The sequence below is a fragment of the Mustela putorius genome, unplaced genomic scaffold (genome assembly GCF_011764305.1).
Source record: "Mustela putorius furo isolate JIRA1106 unplaced genomic scaffold, ASM1176430v1.1 tig00000585_pilon_pilon_pilon, whole genome shotgun sequence".
Lineage (NCBI taxonomy): Eukaryota > Metazoa > Chordata > Mammalia > Carnivora > Mustelidae > Mustela > Mustela putorius.
The window spans coordinates 7,495,570-7,522,297 of record NW_025421424.1 but is presented as its reverse complement, the minus strand read 5'-3'; positions in this window follow the sequence as shown (position 1 = coordinate 7,522,297).

The following is a 26,728-nucleotide window of genomic DNA, read 5'->3' as shown; positions in this document are numbered from 1 at the left end:
AGAGGGGAGGAATCTGTTGGTAGGGTGTAAAGACAGGCCTTCTCCTCCCAGTGTCCAAGGATCAGGGCACAACCTGTAAGTGCCAGCTGCTAGAGATGCCTACAGTGAGTGAGGAGATTTGCAAGAAGGTTCTGGAAGAGACCAAAAATTCCATCGGTTAGAGAAGAGGTGTCAAAACAGATATTTTTGGCCTAATGCCAAGTAGCATAGTCTGCTATCCAACCAGAGAGGAAGTACAGGTGAATTTCCAGGATGGGAACTGATTTCCCTGAAGGATCATCTAAGCGAGAGGTAAGGGTCGAAGAGCCATAGCGCTGAGTCCATGGCAGTTTCGGGGACCTTATAATTTCCCTAGATTTGCCATTTAAAGATTCTATTTGCTTTGCTTTTCTGTGGAAACTAGCTATAAAACCCTTAAAATGCAAAAAGATTATTACTTATTTAGCAAAGGCTGGCGGGGGTCAAACTGGGAAGGGGCAGGAGGGTGGGGGGAAGTCCGTGATAGAAGGGAGTTTGATGGTAGATGGTGAGTGACTGCTGGAAAAAAGAAAAACTGGTTTTGGGTCCTGAGGAAGAGGGATTGAGGTTGTTTGAAAATACCTCCCCAGGGACGCCTGGGTGGCTCAGATGGTTAAGCAGCTGTCTTCAGCTCAGGTCCTGATGTCAGGGTCCTAGGATCGAGCCCCACATTGGGGTCCCAGCTCAATGAGGGGGGATCTGTTTCTCCCTCTCCCCTTGCTGTGCTTTCTCTCTCTCTCTCTCTCAAATGAATAGATAAAATCTTAAATTAAAAAAAGGAAAGAATATGTCCACAGATTCTTTTATACCATGCACTTCAAAAGTGGAGTCTATTTTCTGTCCCCTTAAATGTGGGCCAAACTGTGTAACCTGATCCTAATGCCCAGTAGAATGTGGCCAAAGTGACAGGGTACAACTTCCCAGGCTTGGTAATCAAAGGCGTCGCTGCTCCTCTCGGAGTCAGTCACTCAGGGGGAGGTCAACTGCTGTGTCTCCAGGGTCCTCCTGCAGCCCTGAGGGGAAGCCCATGTTTGGGGGAAACAACTTTCCCCACCACATGGGCCAGCAGCCTCCGAAACAGCTCTTCACCCTCAGCCTCAGTCACACCTGCAGATGACATCAGGTCCCAGCTTTCAGTCACCCAGGTGAGACCCCAGAGACCTCAAAGGGAGGTGAATCATGCCTGGTGTGTCTTGTCTAAGACATGACATGCAAAAACGGTGAGATAACGAGTGACTGTCACTGTGGTAAGCCGTTCAGTCATGGGCCAGTGTGGGAGGCAGTAAGGGGATGAGGTTGGATCAGCCTGGGCTAAGAGAGGTCTCTCCGAGTTTAACTGAAAAGAGGATCTTTTGTTCCTTTACAGTGGGCCTACCCATCTCAGACTGTCATCTGTGTATTCACTCACATGTCCATCCATCCATCCATCCGTCCATCTCTCTGTCCACCCATTCACCCAACTTCCCACCCACACACCCAACCATCAACCCACCCACCCACGTGACAAGCCTTTAGATTATAAGCTCCAGGCCAGCAAGGACTCTGTCTACTTTGTTTATTTTCATGTCCCCAGTGTTTAGAGCTATGCCTGGCACATCATTGGCACTCAACATATATTTGTTAAATACAGCTCATCCATTGTTCCCCTCCTCAGAGAGTTCTCAGGTCATGGCAGCAGACATGAATATCCATAATGGGAACTCGAATAGAGACGAGCATGGGGGACATGAAGGACAGAGGAAAGGCCTGTGCCTTGGAATGAGAGGACTACAGTGGAGTTGGGAAAGGCTCTGAAGCCTGAACTGGGTTTTGAAGGATGAACAGAGTAGCCCAGGAAGTTGAAGTGGACTATCCTGAGAGAGGGGCAGGCTTCTGACATCTGGAACTCTGTAGGCCCTTTGCCTGAAGGAGTCAGGAGGAGTGAGAAGAGACAGGGACGGGGCAGCCTCCTGACCTGGCCGTGATACCAGGTACAACTGTTCAGGGTAGCCCTCGACCATTAAGGAAATTCAGTGCTGCCAGTCTGGCCACACCACTGGCTTATTCCCATCCACACTCACCTGTCCTCTACCTTACATCTTACTTTCTCATCATTTTGTCTGTGTGTCACCCTTAAAGATAAGGCTCAAGAATCACCTCTTTTATGATTAACAAAAGATCAACCTGACCCCTGGTAAAACTGACCTATTCGTATAGCCCCATCCTTACCTTCCATCCTGCCGGTTTCCATACCCACCATGGATGGTCTTATTCTCTTGGCTTTCTCCAGTTCAAATTCCTCAAAGAGAGCAACTAATCGGTCGGTCTTATGTAGTTAGGTCCCTAGCCACCCTCAAGTTTAGCTGCTACTGGGCTATGTTGTGAACTGAATATTTGTGTCACTTCAAAATTCCTCTGTTGATGCCCTAAGTCTGGTGGCATTTGGAGGTAGGGCTGTTGAGAGGTAATTAGGTTTTGGTGACATCATAAGAGTGGGGACCCCATGATGAGATTAGTGTCTGGCCTTTAAGAAGAGGCCAGAGCTCCCTTGCACTCTCTTTCTCTCTCACCACCATGTGAGGATATAGTGAAAAGGTGGCCATTTGCAGGCCATGAAGAGGGGCTCATCAGGAGCCTTGATCTGAGACATCCTAGCCTCCAGAACGATGAGAAATAAATCTCGGTTGTTGAAGCTGCCCAGTCTGTGGTATTTTGTTACAGCAGTCTGAGTTGACTAGGACAGGACAGGTGTCTGTGTCTGTCCCTTGGGCCAGTCAGCCGTGGCACAGGGAAGTGGACAGGGCTGTGAAGTACAAAAAGAGCCGCATAGGGCTGCCTCTTCAGCAGAGTGTGATCCCAGAGAAAGTTCCCTTTGGAGGGTCTCTGAGCTATGGAAGGGTAGACAGATGTGAGGCAAAAGGTTTCAGAACTCGTAGCAGACAGTTCTGGTGCTTTGGGCCCCAGCCCCTTGGTCCACCCCGATTTCCGTTGCTGTAGTGGTGGATGGTTCTGGGCAAGATCAGAGATCATGGCTCAATGACAGTGGTCCCGCCTCCAGCACACTCTGCCTTCTGCCTCTGAGGGTCTCCAAGGCTAGCTACCCTGGGAGCTCTCCGCTGGGGAAGGGCTATCACCCTGCCAGACAACCTCACACCGAGGCGGGGCCGGAGCTGGTGGACAAAGGTCCTAGCCTCTTGTCTTATAGGCGAACAACTCTGGGAGTGACTCAGTAAGGGGTCTTTGTAGAACGGAGTCCCATTGCCTTCAGCAGTGGTGTCCCAACAGCCACCCCAAGTGGGCTTGTTCTCTTTGTCTCTCTCTTCCTGCTCCCCTTCTCCTGCTTTCTGGATAGTTCTACAAACCACCTGCACCCGTCTCCATCTTAGACTCTGCTTTCAGGGAACCCAACTGCGATTTACTCTGAAGGCAGTAAGGAGAGCCCTTGAAGCACATTTCTTCTTTCTAATAATAAACCTCTAATGAGGGGCACCTGGGTGGCTCAGTGGGTTGAAGCCTCTGCCTTTGGCTCGGGTCATGATCCCAGGGTCCTGGGATCGAGTCCCGCATTGGGATCTCTGCTCAGTGGGGAGCCTGCTTCCCCCTCTCTCTCTGCCTGCCTCTCTGCCTACTTGTGGTCTCTCTATGTCAAGTAAATAAACTCTTAAAAATAAAAATAAACCTCTGATGAACTCTAGGCACTCTTGCTGGGCAGAGAAGATAGAAGTACAATATACGGAAGTCCTTGAACTTCAGGAGCTTATTACCTCCTCCTCCTAGAACCTTCACAGTGTTTTTATTTCCATGATCTCGTTGGGCCCTCTCAGCAACCTTTCCAGAAATGTAGTGCAAACATCATTATTCCCACCTTATAGAAAATGCAAAAGGAGACAAAAAGGTTAAAGCAGTTTGCAAGGTCACAACAGCTAGCACATGGCCTTTTAAGCAATTAAAATCTTTGGCTGGGTCTATAAATTATCATAGGTACTCAGAGAAAATAATGTTAAAAGAGACACATTTGCTGTAATTTAATTATTCACTTGCTTTCATTATATTTTCTTTGCTTTTTCTGTTTCTCCTCAACTTGCCAAATATTGTCCTGGCTGTTAATCAGTGCTATAGAATTTCTTCTGTGAAACTAGGTCAATGTACAACGTGTTAACATAACTTTCCTTTTACAGTTTAAACAACATTTTAGTTAAACTGAATCTTAAAAGAAGAAGAAAAAAACCCCCTTTGATTACCATTGCATAATTTTAAGCAGAACAAAAAGATCAGATTTGCATTCTAGAATACCCTGTTCTGAGGGCAGCTTGGAGAGATTGGAAGGGCATGGTTCTGTGTTCCCTCCCTAGGCGGTTCTATCCCTTTCTGTGGCTTTAAATAACATCTGTATGCTGGTGACTCACACATTTACATCTCCAGCCCCAACTTCTCTTCAGAGCTCGGGCTCTGGATTGGCATATCCAGCCCCCTAACTGTCAGCTTTACTTGGATGTCTCCCAGGAGCTCAAACTTAGCATGTCCAGAGTAAACTCTTGGTTTCCACTCCTCCCCCAAGCTGCCCCTCTGAGACCTCCAAGTTGAGATGACATACAAGGGGCTTGATCAGGGGTATAGCCATAGCCCCAGGTGTTCAAGCCAGAAACCTGGCAGGCATTCCAGATCCTCTCTCTCTCACCCTCTGTATCAAGTCAACTAGCAACTCTGTCAAGTCATATATTTTCTGAACAGGCTTCAGATCTGTTCACTTCTCCCCATCATGATGGCCACCATCACCTCTTGCCTGGGCCAGGGTTGTAGCCCCCTAAGTGTTCTCCCTCCTTCCTGTTGAGACAGAGGTGAGGGGAAGGCGGGAGTTTCCCCTCTGGTTGATTTCCTATTTCCCTGCGGAGCCACCTCCCTGTTAGGTGAACAGTGTTGGCCTCTCTCCATGATCTAGGTGGTGAGTTTGGGGAGTAAGATGGCACACATGGCTTCAATTTCTTTTGGAATGGTCTGCCTGCCCCAGGCAGGCTGTGTTAATTTTCTGATGCTGTGTAACAAACTACCACCAATGCAGCAGCTTAATGCAACGCACACATGTCATCCCAGAGTTTCTGTGGCTCAAGGCTCGGGGCATGGCTTAGTTGGGACCTCTGTGTCATTCTGGCAAAGTTGTCATCAAGGTGTCCGCCAGGGCATTTTCCCTTGGAGGCTCAACTGGGGAAGAATCTGCTTATTTTATCTGCATTATTAGCAGAGTTCATGTACTTGAAGTTGTATGCCTGGGAGCCTGGCTTTTGCTGGCTATCAGCTGGAGGCCACCCTCCAGTCATGGGGGCTGCCCGCAGTGTTGCCCCATGGGCTTCCTCAACATCGTTGTTTCCTTCCTCAGGCCAGCAAGGAGAATCTCTTGATTAAGCCTGCTATGATAGAGTCTTCTGTAAAGTTATGTAACGGTGGAATGACATGCCGTCAACTTTGTCCTGTAATGCAACCTAATCGAGAGAGTGACAGTCCATCACCCTTGCCATATTCTACTGGTTCAAAGCAAGGCAGGTCCTACCTGCACTCATGGAAGGAATTACAGAAAAACAGGGATACCAAGAGGCAGAAAAGCACAGAGGGTCACCTCAGGGCTTGACTCTATGGAAGCATGTGCCGTGCTCTGCTTCTCTATCCAGAGGTTTATAGGAATGGCCCCCAGAGGGGAGCTGCTGTCACAGATTGCTGCGTGGTCCTGAGGAGCTGGACTGTATGGATGGAGGTTTCTGGGACATGTCCCGCATAGCCAACCAGCCAGACCTGCACGTACGCAGGCAGGCTCAGGAATGTTGTTTGTCAGACTCCTACAGCATGAGTGACCTTGGGAGCCTGGTTAGTTGATATTTATCTGGCCTCCAATTCAGAACTGGCCCTTCTGGTCTGGATGCCAAGAGCTATAAATCTTGCCTTCTGTCGGCTCTTATCTCCAGGCTCTGCTGACCCTCCAGAATGGAATCTGAGAGAAGAGCAGACATACATAGCCCAGGCTCCCTGAACATGTAAAAACATGATAACATAGAAATGCTGCCTCCCTTAAACTGCACAGAGGCAAAAAAACCCTTTAACTTCAAACCCTGTATTTGCCCTATGAATGCGGCCCTTACGGGGGTGGTCAGTGGGAAGTGTCACTTAGGGGAGGATGCTCTGCCCAGGCCTCTGAATCTGGACTCCAGCCCCTCTGGCTCCACAGGGCTTCCTCAGCTAATGAGGTTGGATGTTTTAAGTTCCTGATTTGATGTAACTCTGTCTTACTCTTATTTACTGCTTACTATTGCCCTCATCTATGTGTACATTTCCCTTTTTTCCTTTCTGTTTTTACTAGGTTTTTATAATATCAGTAAAGTGTTTTTCCCTTTCGAAACCAAAAACATAGTTGTTGTGAATCTTTTTTCAGAACAGAAGTAAGAGGTTGGTGACTGTATAATTCAGGGATTAAAGTATTAGAAAACTCATCATTGTCACAACTAAGCCACATTCTCCAAACAAGCTTTTTATCAGTAATATGGAAACTATTTTGATTTCCTATTATATAGATGATTCTAGAGTCTCTCACATAATTTAGAAACCAGTTGGAGAATAAATGAATGCTTTGTTTCTACTCCCGCAAACCCAACATCCCTACCATTATTCTCCACAGAGAAGACAGAATGATCTCTTTAAAAACATAAATTATGGGGGCACCTGGGTGGCTCAGTGGGTTAAGCCTCTGCCTTCGGCTCAGGTCATGATCTCAGGGTCCTGGGATTGAGCCCCACATCTGGCTCTCTGCTCAGCAGGGAGCCTGCTTCCCTCCTCTCTCTCTCTCTACCTGCCTCTCTGCCTACTTGTCATCTCTCTCTGTCAAATAAATAAATAAAATCTTTAGAAAATAAAACATAAATTATGGATATCAGGAAGAGAACAAGAAAATATTATGAACAACTTTATGTCAATAAATGCAACAACTTAGATGAAATCGACAAATCCCTTGAAAGACACAAACTATTAAAGTTCTTTCAAGAAGAAATGGGTATTCTTATATCTAAATAGATAGTTGCCTTTTTTTCTACAAAGAAAACTCCAGGCCAGAACTATTACTACTAATTCATACTAAAGAAAATGAACTTAGATCCATATCTCACACCATAAAAGAAATGAACTCGGAATGGACCATAGGCCTAGTGCTCTCTCTTCCTACAAGGATATAGATCCTATTGGATCAAGACCCCATTTTTATGACCGCAGTTAGCCTTAATTACCTCCTTATAGGCCCTATCTCCAAATACAGCCATGTTGAGGTTAGGACTTCATCATATAAATTTTAGAGGGACACACTTCAGTCCGTAGCACATAACTGGAGCATAAAAACTGCAAGATGAGCCTGGAACATCTTGCTTGGTGAAAAGTGAGGAAGTTCTCAAAGAAAGAGAAGTATCAGAAATATACAAAAATCAGTTTGAAGGGGATCATAATGACCAAATCTGGAAAAAAAATGAGCACGAAACGAAATAGTATGCACCTAAAACTAAAATAACATTGTATGTTAACTATACTGGAATTAAAAATAATAATAATAATAAAATTAAAAATACTTATATCTTAAAGAAAATAAAATTACTTGAAAGACAAAAAAGAAAAGAATTAATAAAATAGGGGTGCCTGGGTGGCCCAGTGGGTTAAGCCTCTGCCTTCGACTCAGGTCATGATCTCAGGGTCCTGGGATCGAGCCCAGTGTTGGGCTCTCTGTTCAGCGGGGAGCCTGCTTCCCTTTATCTCTCTGCCTGCCTCTCTGCCTACTTGGGATCGCTCTGTCAAATAAATACATAAAATCTTAAAAAAAAAAAAAGAATTAATAGAGTAAAATATTAAAATCCTTTGGAAGAAATGGAAAACAATGAGTCACTGATATAAATAAATAAATAAATACATAAATGGAAAGTTTGATAAGGAAGGAGATATTACATTGTTTCTAAATACCTTCTCCCAAAATACTAATTTCCAAAGGGAGAAAGAGTAGCTTTATGGAGGAGAAGCCTGATAGACCCCACTTTAATCAAGTGATCAAAGTTAACATCATTGGTAGCTGAGTGAATAAAAATCCTGTGCCACCTATAAGATGCACTGAGAAGAACATAACATCACTTCTGTGATATTTGTACAAAAGTTTCATAACCTAAATACAATCATGAGGAAACAATAGTCAAACCCAAGTTGAGAATATTCGACGACAAAATAACTGGGCTGTAATCTTCAAAAGTGTCAAGATCATGAAAATCAAGGAAAGATTGAGGAAACTTTCCGATTAAAAGAGACTAAATAGACATGACAAATAATGCAACATGTGATCCTGAATTGAATCTTTTTGCTCTGATGAACTCTACTGGAGCTACTGGAGAAGCTTGAATAGGGTAATTACAGCAATTCAGGCAAACTAAGACATCATGGAATCAGCCATTTCTCTAAGAAGTCCTAGTTCCTTTACATGAGAATGATATTTGGAAGCTACAGTCTGGGTGCCGTGTGTGCTCATTACAGTGGAGGTGTCGCTGGTCTCAGCACACAGCCCTAGAGAACACATGCACGTGCTAGCACGCACACATTTCAAGTCCCAAATCAATGTTCATTCTAGTTTTCTCCCTTTCCGAGTTTGTAACTCCCATGTCCAATAATGAGAAAACTAGCTCCGTTAGGCTTAAATCTTAATTTAATTGTTTGATCAATTTCCCTACATGTAACCAATCTCCCAACCCCAGTGGAAGGATCCCTTCCTCACCCAGTGCAGAGCTTGCACAACTACCCCATGTGGATGACTTCTTCAGCCTGTCTGGGCTCCAAAACTGCACACTGGTCCACCCCTTAAATCAAAACCTTCCTCATTCCTCTCAAGCTCTGATACTCATGCTGGGATGTCCCCATCCCCATGTGAATATCCTTCTCATTCCTCTCAGACTCTGACACCCTGCCCCAGGTCACCTTTTGATTCAAATGTCCCCTTCATCCTACTCAGCTTAGGACATGCTGCACTGGGCTATTCCCCGTGTGTGTACCATCCTGACTCTCTTGGAGTCTGACATTCTCTCCTGTGTGGACACTCCTTCCTTACTCTGCTCAGGCTCCATTATATCCTGCGCTACCCACCCTCTACTGCTGTCGCTGTCCTCAAGCTCTGATACTCTGCACTGGATACTCCCACTTCCTGGTGTAGACAACCTCACTTCGATCAGGCTCTGGCATCCCACTCTGCAACACCACAGATACCTCCCCTCCCCCAGGCAGACATCAGGTTTGTTTGGCCTGTCTAATTGTACCGAGTTGTTCCGGAAGGCAAGGGAAGAAGCAGTGGAAAGAGGAAGAGGAATCTCTTATCAACTTTTGGACAACTTCATCTTTGGGAAATTGAGTCCTGCCTCTCCAAGACAGAGCCAGAAATTCAATTGCCTCTTCCAGCCTCCCTTGAAGCTCAGGCACGGATACCTGACTCTGCCAACTAGCTGGACCCAGGTGAGGTTTAATTCAGAAGCGAATGACAAGAGAAAACAGAATCTTCTCCTCCCCCTTCTCTTCTCCTTTGGTCCCTCCTCTTTCTCCTCCTCCTCCTTCAGTGAGAGTGGTGGGGGAGGTCTCAGCTTCTCATTCAGTTCTCTGTATCATCAGGGAGGCGGGGACAGTGGTGTGTTCCTAGGAAGACCCCGCAGGGGGTTGGAGGCTAATTGTGCAGCCTCTGAGCCCACTTTCCAGCTCTTCTAGAGATTCTTTGAATTCTCTGAACTTTTTAATAATTTCCTTTTCTGTTAACTATGTCAACTAGGTTAAAACATAGTTAACCTAGTTTAGTTGCACTGTTTGCAACTAAAACACTGATTTTTGTCTCTCTTATATCCCGGATGATGACACATAAGTATTTGTTGATACATTAATTCTGAAAAACTTCACTTTCACAAGGGTCTCTTCTCCACTGAGTAATGTAGAAAACAAATATTTACTAAGTCAAACAGGCCGTTTAGTCAAATAAACAAATTGTACCTAGCGCTCTAGGACTTCAAGTAAATAGGATCTATGAGACCAGTGATACTGAAATGTCCTTAAAGAATATTCCATACTTCATTGTTTTCAAATCAGGAAGGAGTACCTATCAGTATCAGTGAGAAGATTTGCTTTTTCCCCAAAATGACTGGGCCTTTCCCAGGGAAATTCATATTTGGTAGGTTTGAGTTGGGGCCCAGGAATGTATGCTTTTTTTTTTTTTTTTTAAGATTTTATTTATTTATTTGAGAGAGAGAGAGCACAAGCAGGGGGAGTGGCAGGTGGAGCAAGGAACCCCATGTGGGACTCAATCCCAGGACACTGAGATCACGATCTGAGCCAAAGGCATTTGCTTAAGCAACTCAGCCACCCAGAATTTATGCTTTTTGAAAGCATTCTAATTGATTTGGATTTACCACCATGAAAGAAACAACTGAACTAAAAAGGCATGTAGGTCACAGAGATTGCGGGAAGAACTCTAGGTTGAGAGCTGGCTCAGAGGCTAGGCAATCAGATCAAGAAGCCAGGAAGGGGCACATGGGTGACTTAGTGGGTTAAGCCTCTGCCTTCAGCTCAGGTCATGATCTCAGGATCCTGGGATCAAGCCCTGCATCGATTGGGCTCTCTGATCAGCAGGAAGCCTGCCTCCCCCCCACTGCCTCCTGCCTCTCTGCCTACTTGTGATTTCTGTCAAATAAGTTAAGTTAATTAATTAAGAAAAAAAAAAAAGAAGTCAGGAAAAGGGGTCCAGTGTCAGCTTAGCAGCAGTCAACAACACTCTAAAAACTTGGAATTAAGGTTGCCTCAGAGATAACTAATAAAAACAACTTCCAATGGATATGATTGTATGTCTGTGGAAATAAGTTACAGTGTGAGACTGAAAAATTTGGGAACACCCAAAAGTCCATTCAAGAAGGACTCTCTGGGGGTAGGCCTGAAATGTGACTGTAACCTAACCCAAGGATTAGGTTACATTATTGTATTATTTTATCCATTATTGTATCCATTTTATTATTGTATCCATTTTAAGGAAAATGTGTCCATACTGAAGACGATTACTCAGGTTCCAACCAGAGTATCACTGGCCGCTTTGGGTGACCTCTGCACCCATTAAAACTTCCTAGAGATCCTCATAATCTGTATTTCTCTCTACTCATTCTGGCAGCTGTTCTTTGCAAAGCTCTTCTCACTCTCCTTCCAGAACATTCCGACCCATCTGGCTTCTTTTGCACTTCTCTCTATCCCAACCCTCTGCCTCTTGCCTTCTGAGCCTCTCTTTTCTTTACTGGTGCCATGCCTCTTGTAACAAATCTGATTGACTTTTACATTCTTTATCCCACCCATACCCTAAGTAAAAAAAGGGGGTGGGGATTTTCTTAGAAGGCAGAGGGATGGGAAAGACTGTGAAGACATTAACATTTTGTCCCTATCTAAGATGTGACTTTGGGGTGCCTGGGTGGCTCAGTCGGTTGGGAATCTGCCTTCAGCTCAGGTCATGATCCCAGGGTCCTGGGATGGAGTTCTGCGTGGGGCTCCTTGCTCAGCCGGGAGCCTGTTTCTTCCTCTCCCTCTTCCTGCTGCTCTTCCCATTTGCGCATTCTCTCTCTCTGACAAATAAATAGATACAATCTTTTAAAAAGTAAATAAAATATGACTTTGTTAGTTAAGGTTCTTTAGATACAAGTAACCCAACCCAACTCAAGCTAGTTTAAATGAAAATGAGAACTTACTGGATTCATGGAATCCAAAAGGGAATTGACAGTCGAGGTGCCTGGGAATAAGGGAATAATGCTAAGCAACTCTAGAGGCTTAACATCAGATATTTGTGGGTCCTTCTTCGAGAGCAGGGATCTCAACATTTTCCACTGTGACTCACTGAAGAGGAGTGGAAACCTTGAAACCTTTCAATTATTCCCAATAGCCAGAGGACAAAAGTCAGTGCAGGCTGAATTATCACCGTACTCATAAAAATCCAAGGGACAATATGCATGCATTTGCATATGCATACATAGAGGCATGATGATGCCATTTGAATTATAATGCATAGTTTTAAAGTCTTATTATTGAAAAATGATAGGTCCAAAAGATCACTACACACAACAACCACAATAAACTAAACTGACAATTATAAGCTCAATAATCAAGAAGCCAAGTTTATAGTAATTTATAATTAATGCCATTTATAATTAATGATCAATGTAATTGAGTCATCAAAACCCACAGTCAATTCTAAACAACACCAATAAAGCACTGATGGTAGAGTGTCATTACCCCAAATTGCAGGAATTCAGCTATCTGGGTGCCTGTGCTGTGAGAGCATCACTTCATTGCCAAGTTGGCCCGGCAGACAGCTTCCCCAGCACATTGCCAAATTAGGGTTCTCAGAACACCCTTCTAACAATCACTTTAGTTTATGAATCCTAAGTTTTAGTAACCCATAGTGACCCATTCGGCAGATTATTAGAAAATAGTCCCTCATTATACATAAAAATTTATGGCAGTATATACTAAAGTCATTTGCACATAAGAATATGAACGGGGTTGGGGGAGCGCCTGGGCGGCTCAGTCAGTTAAGTGTCTGCCTTCAGCTCAGGTCATGATCCAGGGTCCTGGAATTGAGCCCTGCATCAGGCTCCTTGCTCAGTGGGGAGCCTGCTTCGCCCTCTCCCTCTGCCTGCTGCTCCTCCTACTTGTGCTCTCTCTCTCTGTGTCAATTGAATAAATAAAATCCAAAAAAAAAAAAAAAAGAAAGAAAGAAAGAATAGGACCAAGGGCTTGTACTTCGGGACATTTTGAAGGTCCCCAGGTGTTCCCATGGTCCTTTGGGAGCCACAACTCTGGAAATCTGCCGTAATTTCCAGCTACGAATAGCACCTCTTCTTCAGACCAAAATCTCCAAATCCCAAAAGAGATTCACATTGGCCCAGCTTGAGCCAGGTGTCCAGCCTGGAAACCAACCACCCATGGGGTTGGAGAGAAGGGAGGAAGGAACAGGACCTCTTAATAGAAAGCAGTTTGGTTTGTTCGCACGGCCCCAGGGGTGTGGAGGGCAATTTGCACAAAAGAGCACTCCACAGCGGACAGCATCCACTAAAATAACACCATCAATAAAAACTGAATTAAGGTCAGAAGGCTTACACCATGCCTTGGACATCCAGAGGGAATTGGATTCTTTATTTTGTCTCCAGTGTGAAAATGCTGTCTCCCAGCTTCTGGAGTCTTTTTCCCACTCACCCCTTTTCTACTGCCCCCCTTGGAATCATATGGTGGTGACCTTGGTTTTTGGAGTCTCCAGGGCTTTGTCTCTTGCTCCAGTTATGGTCACTGCTTGCAGTGCTGAATCTGGCAACTAGGAGGATTTGTGATCTGGTCCCTCAGGCTGTTCAGGGCTCTATGTTTCTCCTTGGCAAGCTCAGCTCCACATTACAGTTGCTGGCTAGGTGGGGATCCTTCTGAACTTCTGTCATGTGCCCTTACTGGCTCCCCAACCCTGGGGATCCCTCCTAATCTTCTCTAGACCCTCATTCTGCCTGGCAGAGCTTGGTTCTCATTAGCTATGCTTTGATGCATGAGGTCTCTCTGTCATTAGTACTTTTCATTCTCTGGATGTTTCAGGTCAGTCTTAGTGGTCGTGTGTGTGTGTGTGTGTGTGTGTGTGTGTGTGTGTTGTACGGTTTGCATGGTGTGTGTGGAATGTGTGATGATGCATGGTGTACGTGTGTTTGAATGGTGTGTGTGTATGATGTGTGCTGTAAGGGGTGTGTGTGTGTGTGTGTGTGTGTGTTGTACGGTTTGCATGGTGTGTGTGGAATGTGTGATGATGCATGGTGTACGTGTGTTTGAATGGTGTGTGTGTATGATGTGTGGTGTAAGGGGTGTGTGTGCGTGTGTGTGTGTGTGTGTGTGTGTGTGTAGGGGGAGTTTTCTCCTTTCTTTCCCACCTCCTCTTCTTATAATCCCTCAGGACTGAAAGGAAAGGCTTTTATCACTTTCTCTCTGACATATCCCCCGTCACCACAGAGAGAGCTTCATGGCTTCATCGATACTCTAAGAGCCTGTTCTTGATACGCTAAAGAGGAATATAAAAGAATTTTGAGAACGATGCTTACTGAATGCTCGTTATGTCCCAGACACTTTCTAACTACCTCTAAGTGTTACAGTGCTTGGTAGCTAGAGGGAATCCAATTTGTTGAATGCACGCTTTCTGCGTACTAGCTGATTAAATGCTCCAAACAGTCCTCTGAGGTAACTATTATTACTCCCATTTTACAGATAAAGAGAGTAAGTCATAAAGAAATACAGTAATTTGCTGAAGGTCACATAACAGGTAAATGGAAGAACCTGGGTTTGAGCCCAAATACTGTACCTGAGAGTCTGTCATTTTAGCCAGTTGGTGATTGTAACTCTCTCAGACAGGAGCCTGGATCTAAAGATAAATGTCTTGCTGAGAAATCTCATTTTAAATGCCAATAGCAGAATATTAATTCTTTATTTCTTTTTGCCTCCTTTTGTAACAATTTAATCTTTCCCCTGGCAGATGGGTGCTTAGGGCTAACCACGGGAAGGCCGGCTTTCCTCTGAAAGGCGAATAGAGGAAAACACATTAATAATTTTTCAAAATACTGCCCTCTTGCTAACCATAACGACAGCAATAAGGACATAGAAGCATAACAATAGTAATGTCATGGGGCGAATACGGACGGTATCCATCTAAGCACTGTTTTGGGAAATGAGTTCTTGGCCAAGCAGGCGTACGCTCAGATCTTCTCAACAAGGGCCACTTCTGAAGCCATGAGAGGTCCTCAAGCTACTCAGCTCAGAGATCTGCCTCTAGACGGTGAGATCCAGCTGCTTGGGGATTCGCTGCTCTCAGAGGACTTTCCGGCCACGTGGCTTCTCGTGTTTCTCACCTACAGGGAGAAGACACCCTGGCTAGGTGCTCTCGAGTCTCTGGCCAGACTGACAGTTACATTTTCTGTGGTGACCAAATAGATGGTGACACAAGCTGTCCCTGGAGGGGATCCCCTATTGGGTTCTAAAAAAAAATCGAATCTCTGAATCAACAAGGCTGAGGACCAGACATGGGGAGCGGTGCCTTGCAGGGAACCCGCCCCCCCCCCCGCCGCCCCGGGCAGTCAGGCATTCCTAGTGGTCCCCTTCTCTGTCTCTGAGTCTTGGTTCCCCTAAACAACAAGCTAGAGACTGTCTTCCCTAGGAGGTTTTCCTAGAGAGTGGGGGCCAGACAGCCTAGTCAGAGAGGGATGGAGAGACCTCATTCAAAGACGCCCTGCAGGGCAGGCCAGCCACTTCCTGGTGGCCTGATTGTGTGGGGCTTATCTACAAAGCCACCTGACAGACATCTCCGAGCTGTCTACCTGGAGGAGAAAGAGAAAGGTCTCATGCATCAGCGGCCATCCTCTCTGGTCAAAGGTCCGTCCCTCCAACAGCTGGCCAAAGAGAAGTCCCCAGCATATACAGACAAGGAAGTCACCCCCAGGATGCCAGCCGTGCTGTGTTGACAGCTGTCGGCTTCAGCATGAAGACAGTCTTAGCTCGCAGAGGACCAAGACTGCAGGAAAAGGCAGGGTGAGGCCAGCCGTGTCTGAAGAGGAGCGACAGCCACCACCAGCGGTGTGAGCTCAGGAGGGTCACTTTATGCCTCAGGGCTTCCGATTCCTCATCCATGAAGATTGGGGGGACCCGGGACATGAGGCAGTAAGCTCGGTCATTAAAGCTCCTTTTGACCCATACTCCACATAGGACAGAACTTCCAAATGGGATCTGAGGAGTAAGAATGGGCCGGGGAGCAGACATGTGGGGAGGAGCAGGCCACCTGGGGAGGGTGCGTCTTGGTGGGGCGGGGGGGTCGGTGAGGGGGTGGGGGTGGGGAGACAGCTAAGGCAGAAGATGTGCAACGACTTAAGGGACGTGGGCACAAGGAAAATTCAGTTTGTGTAGAACTGTAGGTGATCTGGGGATCGAGTGGGAATGACAGTCTCTAAGGGTAGAGGTGATAGCCTAGGGCTGGGGTACCCTCCTTAAGCGGAAGCTGGCTGGGGTCCTCCAGGAACAAGGATGCATTGTGGAACTGCTGGGCAGTGTAGCGAGTGAGGAGGACACCAACACCCTCTAGGAGGGCCAAGAGGAGGCCCCCCATCATGCTGAGTCTACGATGGCCATTGGGCCACTGCGGGCTGCCAGCACCGCCCCGGTCAGTTCTCAGCTTGTGATGGAGTTCCAGGGATCTTCTTTGCCCTGTGGCACACCAGGCCACAGTTGATGGTGGAGAACAGCCTCCCCCACCCCGAAAAGCTACCTCCAGTCCGGGGGGCTCGGATCCCCCCAGCGTTGACGCTAGCTCTCAGTCGGTGCAAATTTAGACAGGGGCGTTGTGGAAGGCCTTGATGGCCTGGAAGATTCCACTGCCAATGAATCCATAGGGAAGGCAATCCACTACCATTCACCAGGGGCGAGGCTCCCGAGTGTTCTCCTCCACAGCGCTGGCATCCGGCTGCATGGTCTGGCTCCGTTCAAGCTCTCTTTCCACGATGCAGAAGTAAGGCAAGGATGTGACTGTCTAGCCAGACACCATAGTGCTTAGTCCACTTGTCTCTGGCTGGGCCCAAAGGACTAGCGCTGGCCAAAAGAACCTAAGTAGAAATGATGTATCTCATTTTTCAGCTGAGGGGATCATCAACGGTGCTTCCCCCAACTGCCTTCGCTTCCCTAGCCTCCAGAGGCTTTAAGTTCAAGATGGCAGCACGATAGCAGGCCAGGGGGCCTGGATCCCCGAGCCCTTGCCTGGAAGACAGCTGCCCAGGAACATTGTCATCTGACTTGTCACAAGCAAGAAATACATTTGCCTTGTGTTAATCCAATCATATTTTGCAGTCATTGTCATGGCAATTAGCCTATCCTTTCTAGGACAGCTATACTAGGAAATTCCAGGAAGCCACAGAGTGGAAGCTCAGCTATTTGGTAATCCACAACTTGGGGAAACCCAAGGATGAGTCCACTCTTCAGTCTTGGGTGATAGTGATTTTATTTATTTACGGAGAGATGACCACGTGCCAGACCCTTTTCTCCATTCGGGGGATGCAATGCTAGGATGACACAGCCCACGGTCCTGTGTGGCTTACACGGAAGAGAAAGATAACAAGCTGACATACTAAGTTTATGACTTGTAGGATCAAAGCACAACTGGACTTTGTCTTGCCCTGCCTGTCCGAAGTAAATTCAGTGGTGGTGAGATTTTCGAGCAACAGAAATGTGGGCAGATCTACTTTTTTTTAAAGATTTTATTTATTTATTTGACAGAGATCACAATCAGGTAGAGAAGCAGGCATAGAGAGAGGGGGAAGCTCTCCACTGAGCAAAGAGCCTGATTCGGGGCTTGATCCCAGGACTCTGGGACGATGACCTGAGCCGAAGGCAGAGGCTTTAACCCACTGAGCCACCCAGGCACCCCAATGTGGGCAGATCTTGCAATTGTTCTGTCCACTCCTAGGTCGTAGACAGTTCTTCTTCTTTAAGTTGTAAAACAGCCTCGGTTTAATAACTGGAATTCCTGGCGCAAGATAATAATTAAGTTCTTTGATTTCACCCAAAGGTTGATGGCTTCTGGACTCAGGGAAAGGGGTGAAGCTGGCCCCTGCTTTCTCGTATTGCAGCTTCTTCCCATTCTCAAGTTCTCCGGTGTTCTGCTCTTTTCAGGTGGGAGTTGTGTGCATGAGGGGCAGGAGGGTTTGTGGTAAGGGGGCAGAGCAGTTCTTTCTAGACTGGGAGATTTTGTGTCCCCTGGACTTGGCAGATGGTTAAAAGTGACTCCTTCTTTGGAAACTGGGAGTTCTTTTGGCCCAGGTAGCTTTATCTTAATGGTGAGGGGTATTTTCTACTCTCCCTTGACCTCTAGGAACAGCCTTCATGCTCAGCTTCTTGTTGCTGGGATCCCTGCACCTTCTAGAAGCCCACATTGGGCAGAAACCCAGAAAACCCTTTTAAGATTTTTTTCTTGTGGTTCACATTGGTCCATAAGAAATCCTCAAGCATCACTGATCCCAGTGGGTTCTGGATGTGTGGACTGAACCCAGGACAGCACCCTCTATCCTCTTTTCCTAGATTAGCCACTTTAGGTTTCTCAGGTGAGTCAATATCTGACACCCCTCCTCCCCTCTCACCAGCCTGAGAGATCACATAATAAGCTCTCTGAGTGGTCCTTTTTCTTTCTTTCTTTTTTTAAAAAGATTTTATTTGATAGAGAGAGAGGGAACATAAGCAGGGGGAGTCAGAGAGGGAAAGGCAGACTTCCCACTAAGCAGAGAGCCCGATGCGGGACTTGATCCTGGGACCCTAAGATCATGACTGAGCTGAAGGCAGATGCTTAATGACTGAGCTACCCAGGTGCCCCTGAGTGGTCCTTTAAAACCCTCTCTCTCCACACGTGGGGGAGGTGGCTGTCACCATCTTACTGCCCTTTCCCTTGGGTGGAAAGAGCTGGCTCTCTTAGGACAACTCCTTCCAAAGAAATCCTCTACAGATCCCTCCTTCTCCATTTTCCTTCTTTCTTCCTCCCTTTTTCTCCTTCTCCACCTCATCCTTCTTATTTTAAAGATTTTATTTGAGAGAGGGCATGAGAGAGAGAGAGAGATCACAAGCATGGAGAAGGGTTGGAGAGAGAAGTAGACTCCCGGCTGAGCAGGGAGCCCAACGCAGGGCTCGATCCTAGGACCCAGGGATCATGATCGGAGCTGAAGGTAAACGCTTAATGGACTGGGGCACCCAGGCACCCTCCTCCTTAATTTTCTTACCTCTTTTTTATATGCTTGATCTGGCTGAGGGGACCAACAATCACGGAAATGTTCTTGGCGATTTCCTTGTAGATTTTGTAGACAGCAATCTAGCTTTAAAATTCATGTCTATCGTCTCTTGGTGTTTTTGGTGGAAACTTCTATTTTAATGTCGGGTTACACAGGTAAACAAAGAGAAGGTAATTGAAGGCAGAGGCTTAACCCACTGAGCCACTCAGGTGCCCCAAGAAGGTAATTGTAGCTAGTCATCAGCTGCATAAAGAAATGACGTCGGGGTGATGGGACAGAGAGTGACCCAGGAGAAGAAGAGCCAATTTAGAATGTGTAATCCAGGAAGGCCCTTAGCTTTGAGAAGGTGGCAATTTGAGTTGTGACCCGAAGGACAAGGAACCTGTTTTGTCCAGATCTGGTTATGTCCTTGGTGAGAGGGGAGAAAGTATTTCAGGCGGTGGGAACAGCAAGTGCAGAATCCCGGGTGGGAATAATTTGGTGTGTTCCAGGAAGGCCCTAGGGCAGGACTGAATCAGCGAGTGAAGAGACCACTGGAGAAGCCGGCTGGGCCAGGATCCTGCTGGGTCTCGGGTGTGGCGAGGGTTTGGGATTTCATTCTAACTCCTGGGGAAGCAATTGCAGGGTTTTGAGCAGGGAATCAACTAATCTGATTGATACTTAAAGAGATCAATCAAGGGCATGGAAAGAAATGAGGGGAAACTATTATAAAATAGAAGAGCCTTAGGACACCTGGGTGACTCAGCTAGTTAAGCGTCTGCCTTCAGCTCAGGTCATGATCCCAGATTCCTGGGTTTGAGTCCCGCATTGGGCTACTTGCTCAGCGGGGAGCCTGCTTCTCTCTCTCCCTCTGCCTGCCGCTCTGCTTGCTTGTGCTCTCTCTGACAAATAAATAAATAAGAATCTTTTTAAAAGAGCCTTAAGGAACATAGTGAAACAAATGTATAGATCTGAAACCACGCCCTATAGTTAAGGAGGTTAAAACTCACCAGCAAGACTCCCACTTGACCCCTCTTTCTCTTCACAGAAATGCTAATCTTATCTTTTATTTATTAATTCTTTTTTTAAAAGTAGGCTCCCAAGGTGGGGGACCTTGGGAGTCATGACCCCTGAGCTGAGACCAAGAGTCGGACATTTAACCGAGTCACCCAGGTGTCCCTAACCTTATCTTTCAGAGACAAACCACAGGAAGAGCCTAGGCTAGTTTGAGCTCAACCACACACAGCGGCGCAGATGATGGCTTGTCCCATTTACCTCGGCCTCGTTATAATGTCATTAACGTGACACGGGGATGCATTATAGGCATGTGTGCTGCCTGCCTTAACTTGCTGTGAGACCACTCCCCTTTCTGAATATCCATCCTAACCCCAAATAAAAGGAACCCGGGGCACCAGGGTGGCTCAGTCGTTGGGTGTCTGCCTTTGGCTCCTGTCATGATCCCAGGGTCCTGGGCTCAAGCCCCGCATTGGGCTTCCTGCTCAGTGGGGAGACTCCTTCTCCCTCTCCCACTCCCCTTGCTTGTGTTCCCTCCCTTGCTGGGTCTCTCTCTGTCAAATGAATAAATAAAATCTTAAACACACACACACACACACACACACACAAAGGCACCCACTCACACTTGCTCTGGGAGTCAGGGTTTCGGAAGTTATTCCCTGTGGTCTCTTTATTTGCTGCAAATAAAGTCTCTTCTTTGTGATAAATCCACCTGGTCTAGTCTCACGGAAGAGCCAACTCATATTAGTTCAGTTTTAGACCTAGTCTGGATCCCTATTCAAACTAGCTGTGAAAGAGATCTTGGAGACAACCTAGGAAACTTGGTATCCGTTGATTTTAAATAATTATTCTTAATTTTGGTAAGTGTGATACTAGCATGACCCTTAGGTTAGAAGAAAGTCTATATTAGTTTGAGAGGCATAATGCACAGGTGGTTATGGGCGATAGGCCGTGATATCTAAGATCTGTCTTGACACATCCCACATGCACAAAAATCAACAAGCCTTCATGTTAGGCGGTGCCTAAGTGGGGGTGTCTCTTGACCCGGTGGGGGCCCCCAAATGTGGGGCGATGATCGGCAGAAGCGGGTGGCACAGGGGTGGGGTGGTAGTGGAAGAATTCACCTGAGGCAGAACAAAGGAGCTAGAAGGGTAGGGAATCCACCACGGCAAGGGAGCCGGGGGCAGGACAGCGGAGGAGAGCGGTCTGCAATGCGGCAGTGGGTGGGGGCCATTTTAAAGGGAGAAGATAAGGAAGTATGGCAACAGATGGAGTCCTCCCTTTTTTGGTAACTGTGCCTGGTTGTAAGCGGCCCATTGGTCAGTGTGGGCCTATGGATACGCTGAGGAGGGTTCTCTGATGGGCTGGTCTGTATCCAGCCCTTGGTACATTCCATTGCTCAAGCCTGTTTGCCTAAAAGTAGTCTCTCCATTTTACTTTGCTCTCTACTTAGGGATGCTTTTAAAAATGCATGTTAAACATTACAAAGTAAATAATTCGGCTGTAGTGTGGAGAACGGGTAACAGGAGCAAGAGGGGAAGCAAAGAGACCAAGCAGGAGGCAGTCACCCAAGGAAGGGAGAGAACGGATGGTGGATTAGAGCAGAGTGATCCAGTGTAGATGGAAATAAAGACAGAGGTTTTAGAGATAAAGTCAACGGACCTTGCAGATCCCACAGGAGGGCAATGGTGGTAGCCTGGGCAAGAATAACAAGAAACTGACTGGAGGGCCAATGAGAGAGCCCATTATTCCAAACCACTGCTTGCTTTCTCCAATCTCTGCACTAGACTGGGAGGGGGGAAGTGGGGAACTAAAGCTCTCCCAGTTACTTCTGTCTCATGCCAAATTTATACTCTTGGATTTGGGTCTGGGCTGAACCCAAGTCAGCAACGCAACCATGAGGAGCTCGCAAAGAGGCTGGGGAACAGGAGGACTGGCTCAAACGTTTAGAATACCTAGAAATTCTGGAATTGTACGAGGTGGGCAACTGGAAGAAATCACTACCCGTTCGGAGTTGTGGTCCTCAACCTTCAGGAAGAACTCTTGGTTTATCCGCTCCTGGAATGAATGGGTTTTTCCACACTAGGCCATACCAGAGTGCATTTCAGCAGTGGAGTCCAGAAACACAGATCTCAACCCGCCTCTTGGTTGGATCAATTATGCAAACCCCCGTCTAGCTGCTAGAACACTATGTCAGCACTTAGAAAGCTTTAATTCAGCCACAAGTGCTGGTCCCAGCAAGGGACCTGCCGGCCTGTGATCTGCCCAGGGGCAAAGCTATTTGTTGGTAGTGATTTGTTTGGGGTGTCATTCTTTTCTTTTCCTTGTGGTACAACCCGGAAGACAAATGGAGATGTGTGGCTGTCACTGTGGATCTATCAACGGCTTGGGTTTTCTGGATAGAATCTTGTTTAATGGAGCCAGCCCTTTCTTGGCCTGTCTTTTTCCCCTGTGTGTGAAGCATTTGGTTGCTAAAGTGGTCTAATGTCCTCGCACTAAAATATACACACAGAGAATACAGAGAATTCTTACTGATCACTATGAGCAGAGTCTCTGAATGGTGCTTGGAATACAGTTGGGGTGGTGTTGAGTGGGATGGACCGACCTCATAGGCAGGAGCTGCTTGCCTTATTCTGTCTTCCACCGTCCTACTGGATCCTTGATCACCCCCCTTTGGTTGCCCTTCCTTGTCATGCTGTTTTCTAGAAAACCAGGTCACCCTGTGCCTAACTTTCCCTTGGCCAATAATTTTTAGCTGCTTATTGAGCTGGTGGTGTTTTATCTAATCCTTGCTCAGCCTACCCGTGTGCGCTGCCATTAGAAAACGCCATAAATCATCACTTAAGGATCGTAATATCCACTCTAATGGTTAGAACACAAAGTGGCCCTCTCCCTTGTGACCAAGTGGCAGTTGCAAGATTCTGGAATAGGTCCCCCATTGTTTTCTTATCAACTTCTGGTGTCTGCTGAATTAGAGTCTCACATCTCACTACTCAGAGCGCATCTTTCTTTAGAACCTGTCCATTCCCGTGCTTTCTCTGCTCCCAGAGATTGGCACCTGCTCCCCCAGCTGTCACTTACGGATTTCCCAGTAGGAACCAGTCCTTGCAAGTTGACGTCAGATGAGTCATTTCATGCATTTGAGCCATATTTCCTTCTCGGGCAAATGAGAGTAACATTCCTCCCTTCCTCCATTCTTGGTGTTGTGCCAGGGCTGGGGTGTGTGTGTTGGGGGAGGGGTGAGGTGGCTTGGAGGATCCAATAAGACATGACTTGTGAATACCTTTTACAAGATATAAGACCCTGCACAAAAGCTGGCAATCATAATAACAAAAAGTGTCGATAGAACTGGGAGGTATACATACAGCAGCAGATAAATGTGTCTTTTTGATTCAACAAACCTGCATCGAGCATATACCCAAGCACTGGGCTGTATAGAGATAAGAAAATAGGTGTTTACAATCCAGAGTGATGAGATCTATGGTAACGCCAACCCCCGTATGAGAGTGCACGGAAAATACCTCTAACCTGGACTAAGGAAGGTTGGAGAAGAACCCCTGGAAAAGGTGTTGGGCACCTGCAAAGCTGAGCAAAAAGAGAGACTGACAACAGTGGCTTCCGGGAAGGGGAAGCTGGCTCTTAGAGTGAGGTCAAGCAGCAGGACTAGTGGGGTAGTTGGAGTCGAGATTACGGAGGGTTTGGATCATTTTGGAAAGGTCCTAAGAGTGACATGATCAGAATTGTCTGAAAACCATCTGGGGAATATTTTGGGAGGAAGAAGGACTGAGGAAGATCAGTGAGAAGGCTACCGGGATAAGCTACTTAAAAGTTAATGACCGCATGATCTAAGACAACGATGGACAGTTGAAGAGAACTGGATGGATTCAAGAGATGTTCAGGGGGTAAAATCCATGGCATTTTTTGTTTGACTCACATAAAGATGGGAATAGAAGGGACGGTGAAGGGTAACACCCCCATTTCTAGCTTGGATGGTGGTGCCATTCATTGAGATCAGGATTGTGGAAGAAGAAGAGTTGCCATATATCAAGACGATCATTTTAATGGGTGCAACGATTCACTTCCAGGGGCTGTGGATTCCGTGTAGAGATAGACATAGTCTTTGGATAGTCTGCTACTTGTTTCATGATGCTTGCTCCAGGAAGGGACAGAATTACAGACTACATGGTTCTCACATGACTGCCAATGCCAACTAGAAATGGAAGACAGGTCAGACACAAAGGCAGTGAGTGCATTGGCTGACCGGTAAATTTTTGTGTGTGGTCTGGCCCAGATATGCAAGCTACGTCAATCAGATTTTGTCTCTGGAGAGTTTCAACCAAGCCACTGAGTACTGCCAGTCATTAATGGACATTGATGTTGGAAGGTTTTAGAAGTCAGAGGCCGTGGTAGCAGCCACTGGGGCCACACGTAAGGTGTTGGGAGGGTACTAAAGGTTTCAGTGTTAAATAAACTCACATTTAATTATTTCTTTCTTTAGTAATTTCAAGTGTTTAACCAGAAAAGTTACAATTAGAATAGAAACTGGTACCAGGAATGGGGTTCAAAGTGATAGAGCCCTAATACATGAAACTAGCTATGGTATTGTTGGGATGAGATACGATACAAAACTGTTTTCATTATAGGCTAGGAAGTTTGCAGTCTGTGGTTTCTGGTGGAAAAACAACTAATTAAGTTGTCATCTGCTGTCCCTTGAGACTCAGACCATATGCATACCAAAGGTGAAGCTTTGGGAAGCTTGATGCCTGAATGTAAGGATAATGAAGCAGATTATTTATTGCTTATAACTTTAGATAATGGCCAGCAGCAAAGAGAGAGTTTTCTGTCCAGAATGCCTGTCTAGGAGCAAATAAGAAAAACAGGGTGATTATGTAATTCTGGTGCAGAAAGCCCATTTTGCCTCTAGCTGGAGCTCTCTGATTACTTCAAGCCAAGTCCAGAAACCAATGGGCCTTGCCAAACTGTGGTCTGGTCCCAATTTTCTGTCTCATTGAATTTCTAGTGACAAAGTTAAAGCTCTGATTGACAAAGATGGATGTTGAGATCATTGGAAAGGCATTATTTGGGAGGAGAAGTTGTTGGGGATCATGACACCCCCACAGGCCCTTTTCAGCATTTCTCACTCTATCTTCCCCACGAGAGAAGGGGAGCCTTCCCACTGAGAGGCAAGTCTCACAATGAGGGCTGGAATATGGATAAGGACAGACAGACTAGGAAAGATAAACTACCTTCACCTACATCCTTCCTGTGCCATGTGCTATCCGCTGTCGAGAGGAGAGTCAGCTGGAAGAAGCTAATCCTGGGTTCTAAACAACAAAAGATTTGGGAGCCTGGTTCTCAGGGTTCATTTGGGCTGGTAAGAATAGCACCCCTTCCAAGGACATCGGTTTTACTCTGACAGTCAGGGGTCCCCTGTGGCTACAGGGTTTGACATACACTTGGACCAGGAGCCACTGTGTGGTTCTTGCCTCAGAGATCTCTTCCTTTTCTCTTGTTTTCTCTTTCCTTCTCCTGCTTTTCCGAGTAAATTCCACCCCACGGCTGTCATCTTGGTTTTCCTTCATGGTCGATGTTGGGGGGATGGCAAAGGTGAAATTTACCATTTCATTCATAGATTGTAAGAGAGTAGGCAGGTACATTGGGACAGGATCCCACAGAATGAGAAGAGGGATGGACTGCCCCTGAATATTGTGATGCTGAGGCCGGTGGGCACCTGCACAGCCGTCTCACGACACTCCCTGACTCTGAATGGGGAGCAGAATGTGACTTCACATGCTGGTGGGCAGGTGCATGGTTTATAGCTGTAAACGACTATGAAGCCGATTTAGAATTGTAGATGGGATCCCGTTAGATAAGAGTTATCTTTGCAAGTGTCTGAATAGGGAGAAAGTTACATGTGCTGGGCAAGGCAAGCAGAATAAAATTGATAGGCTTTTATTATTTGTCCCTTCCAGTGATGCCACCAGGGACAGCTCTAGATGCCACATGATCCCCTCCATGTCTAGAACCATAGCTATTGGACCTGCCATAGACCTCTAACCCAAGGGGCCATCCTGTGTCTTTTGCCAACTGGATCAAATGGATAGACTCATCCCAGAAGACTCTTTCTCCCAACACTTGAACAAGGAGACATGGAATCTCTCACCATTGGGAGAAGGCTCTAGACTTGGGTCTTATATACTTGGAGGGTGATAAGTAGGCAGGTGGCGGGGTGCAAGAGAACAGAGCAGACCTGGAAGCGGGAGAGACAGAGTCACTGCTTCTGTTCTTAATGGGTTTTCCCCAATCTTAAGTGTAGACCGTCTCAGTTCTGGCAAGGAGTTCTGTCCTTGGAGTTCATTGGATTTCTGCTTTCTTAAAATAAATCCCAGACTGTAGCAGACATCTAGAGTTCAGGAGAGAGATCTGGACGGGAAGTGGTTTTGGGGCCCGTCTACATTGCCCCGGAATGAAGACCATGGGAAATGATGAAATCACCCAAGGAAGGGATGAGGGGAAACAGACAATGTTGCTATTCTGACATTATAAATACTTTACCCTTCAGGCTTGAAAAGACACATAGTGCTTGTGTGTATTACTCTACTTACCCTTCTAAACAACCCTGTGAGATCGCTATCATTATGATCCAATTTTTACAGACAAGGAAAGGTGGTAAAAGGGCTCAGTCCCATTGCTCAGGTCACATAGCCGATAGCAACAGCAGTGATGGGCCTGTCTTCCGGCTGGTCCATGTTTTAGCTGCCATTCTCCCCTTGAGGTGGGCACCACTGGCACTGCCTGATATTTAGAGTAGTTGGCGAGAGAATCAGTGAAATGAGGGATACTTATCTTCAGAGCCCTCTTGTTTCCCTTTGTGGGTCTCACCCTCCCTGGCCCCC